Source organism: Pteropus alecto, unplaced genomic scaffold (assembly GCF_000325575.1).
Source record: "Pteropus alecto unplaced genomic scaffold, ASM32557v1 scaffold67, whole genome shotgun sequence".
In the NCBI taxonomy this organism is placed as follows: Eukaryota; Metazoa; Chordata; class Mammalia; order Chiroptera; family Pteropodidae; genus Pteropus; species Pteropus alecto.
Window position 1 is genome coordinate 9,497,151 of NW_006441061.1, and position 3,405 is coordinate 9,500,555.

Genomic DNA, 3,405 nt, shown 5'->3' on the forward strand with positions numbered 1-3,405 from the left:
GGTGAAGTAGGGTAACCCTACGAATCAGGGCGCAGAAAGGGCAGATGGTGTACTCAAATGAGGTAATTCGAGGAGATTCAGTAAAGGGACTATTTACAAAGGTGTGGGCAGGGATTAGGAACGAGTCAGGGAATAGTGCAGCCCCAGGGCCATATGTGCCCGGCCTGAGGGGGCGGGCCGGTGAGCGTGGGAACCTGCAGAGCTGCCCTGTAGGCTGCAGGAGGGAGGCCGGGAGCCCAGACCCAGCCCGGCCTGGACCGGGGATGGGGGGTCCGAGTCCCCCCTCCCAGGGCCCATGGGGGTGGATAGGGAACCCTGACCTTTCCCGGGACTGCTGGGCACGACCAGCTGACGCTTCCTGGGACCCTTGCGTTGGTTTTCAAACGTGAAACTTGCCTGCAGCTCTGTCTATTTTCGTTGAGTTTGGTATTAATATCGGGCTGTTTTCATAACGTTGGAAGCTTTTCGTTTTTCTTTTTCTCCCCAGGGGGCCGAAGCAGCTTAAGCAGCTTTGGTGGGCGGCACGTGGTGATTCTTCCCACCGGTGCCGGTGCCGAGGCGGCCGGCGGGGAGGAGCGTGGGTGACTCGCTTCTCCGCTCGCCGGCGGGCCCAGATTTTCCATATCTTTTGTCGTACGCTTTGGTTAAAATTGTCCACTCCATCCAGGTTTCTCAAATCCACTTGCACGTAATCGAGCGAAGGGGAGCGAGGGATGCCTCTGCATGTGCTCGGTCCCCACATCTCGCTGTCCCTTGGGGGCACCTGCAGCCCGCGCACTTCCTAACACCCAGCGCGTGTGCCGGGCCTGCCGGAGGACGTCGCCCCCGCGCGTCCCGCACAAAGCCCCGTGACCGCGAACAGCGTCACTGCTCCAGAAAGATCTGAGAGGTGTTTGGTTCAGCCCCCCAGGCGGCGCGGATGGGGAAACCGAGGCACAGAGTGACAGGGACCTGACGGCACTCAGGGAGACGGGGGAGGGGCAGAGCGTAGCCGCCATGGGCACCGGCATTTGCTGAGCGCCCACCGGGTGCCAGGCACATGCACCGGGTGCCAGGGGGCTGGGCTTGGGCTGTCTGAGGAGCAGCCGGGGGCGCGTCTGTGGCCCCAGGCCCCGCAGGCCCCGCTCCCCGCACGGCCCCGCACTCACGCCACTCCAAACCCACCTGGTTGCTGTGCGCTGGCTGCTCCCTTTGACAAAACGCCGGTCCCTGACTGGCTGTGTCCTCACTGCCTTCACGGGTGACCCTGCCGAAGCCACGCTGTCTGCCCCTCCCATCGGGCTGCTTTATTCTGCACACAAGCCTCACCCCAAGCACCCCATTTTACCCGCGCCCTGTCTGCCCCGCCAGGCCCCAGGCGGGCTGAGACGTTTGTCCCTTTTCCCTCTCTCACTGCTGTGTCCCCAGTGCCCAGGCCGTGGGTCGGCGCTTTCTTTGTAGGGCTTCGCGGGCTGGGTGAACTCGCAACGCAGGGTGAGATTAAACACAGATACTGAGCGAGGCCGAAGGGGGCTGGCGCCATCGCCGGCTGGTCCCTGAGGCTGCAGGACCCGTAAAAATGTCCACGGCCTTCCAGAAGACAGGTGGACCCCCCCGACCCACAGAGGGCGCTTAAGAAAACGATCCCACAAACCGAGAGGAACCCACGTGGGAGCGAAGGCCTACACTGTGCCCCTCAGGACAGCAGGTGACAAGCAGCCACCCCGGAGAGTGAGGGGCTCAGGTGAGGAGGGGGAGTCTGCGAGGCGGGCGCTTCTCCCTAGCACGGCAGGCTCATGGGGCCCCAGCACCCTCCTGCTCCCGGCCCCTAGAATCCTTGAGGGGCCCCACCCAGGCCAGGCTCTGTCCCCCACCCCACCCCGGGGCGGCTGATCCTCTCGGAGACGCCACCAGAAAGTTCTCTGAAAAGCCACAGCGCACACCGAGCCCCCTCCGTGGCCAGCCACCTTCGCGCTGTGGCCCGGCCCCACGGGACCCTTTCCCTCTTGGGGGGCAGGGCCGTGTGGTGATTTCACGGTAAGTAAAAACGACTCTAAACGACTTGGCAGATGTTCTAAATTACAGAAGTCATAACTCTTGGTTAAAGGCGGTAGCACTGGGGTGTGTCGTGTCATGTGGGGGTTCGAGCAAGTCCCCCTCCTCCCCGGTCCCCCTGGCAAAGGCTCAGGAAGTTTGTCCCCTCTCTCTTCCTGCCTAAAGTGACTCCGGTAGAAAACCTGCCTGGGAAAGGGACCTCGGCAGCCACCTCAGCACAGGGCGCACGTGAGTGAAGCTGCAGATGGCAGCTCCCCGCAAAAGCCTGTCGGCTTGGGCCCCCTGTGTCACACAGTTTCCGGGTGGCCCTGGAGAATGTGCTTACCAGGCCTTGTCCTTTCTCATCTACCTGTGACCAGCCCACCTCCCCGTCTTTTCCCAAATACACGCACACCTTGGATGGCCTCCCTGTCTTTGAACTTCCATGTTTATGTGAATTCCCCGTGTGCAAGTATTAAAATTCAGTTTTCTCCTGTTAACCTGCTGCGTGTCACTTGAATTATTTGACCAACCACAGGGACTAAAGGAGTGAGGCCCCCACCCAGAGACTCCCTGTCAACTCCGTGATGACGCCCCCAGACGGGGCTACTTATAAATAACCCAGCCGGGGTATTTTTGCTAGAGAAACGACCTCCAAACACAGCCAAGTGGGAAGCAAGGTCCCTCAGGCTGGGGGCTCAGCAGGAGGCGTCCAGTGACAGTCATTCCCAATGAAGTTATTTTTATGCCCAAAAATGCTTGTGGGAAAGTCAGAGACGGTGGGAGGGCAGGAAAGACCCTAATCCCAGACGAGAAGGGACCCTTTGCTCCAGTGAGGCCCCAGCCCCCTCCCCGGGCCTGGGGAGAGACATGAGAAGGGAGACAGATGAGGGACAGGCTGGCTTGCCCGAGGCCTGGCTGAGCGCCAGAGGGGCTTGCGGGGGTGGGGGGGTTCCTGTATGGCACAGAGTCTGGTCCTTCTAGGGCCTGGCTCCAACTAGGGGCTAATTATAGCCGCGGCGCTGGCTGCGGGCCCTGCCCCCGCCTGGGTGCTGAGATGGGCCTGCTCGCCGGGTCTGCCGTTGGCCTTGCCCCGTCCCAGCCCCGCCGAGCCCCAGCACAGGGCTGTCTATGGCCTGGCAGCCTCCGAGGAGTCTGGGGTGGGGGCAGGGGGTCTGCGCAGAAAAGCCCTCGCCCAGGCTCCCGCTGGGAGCCCCCTCCCCTCCCTGTCGAAGGCCCAGGGGGCCTGGCCTGGCCTACCGGTCCCCCAGTCTTCTGTTTAGCCTGGGCAGCCCCTGGACACTTGGAGGGGGGAGAGCTTCCTGTGGGGACACTCAGGGGTCTTGGGCCGGTCCCACGTGTGTCCCCGCTTCCTTCTGTCCCTCGCTCCCT

General features: G+C 62.5%; 1 long non-coding RNA gene across 1 annotated transcript; it reads left to right on the forward strand.

The window, feature by feature from the left end:
- Positions 1-1,080: 1,080 nt before the first annotated feature.
- LOC112484785 lies at positions 1,081-2,513 on the forward strand. The gene is made up of 2 exons (XR_003048218.1): positions 1,081-1,723; positions 2,200-2,513. It is a non-coding gene; the product is annotated as an uncharacterized LOC112484785 (long non-coding RNA).
- Positions 2,514-3,405: the final 892 nt, after the last annotated feature.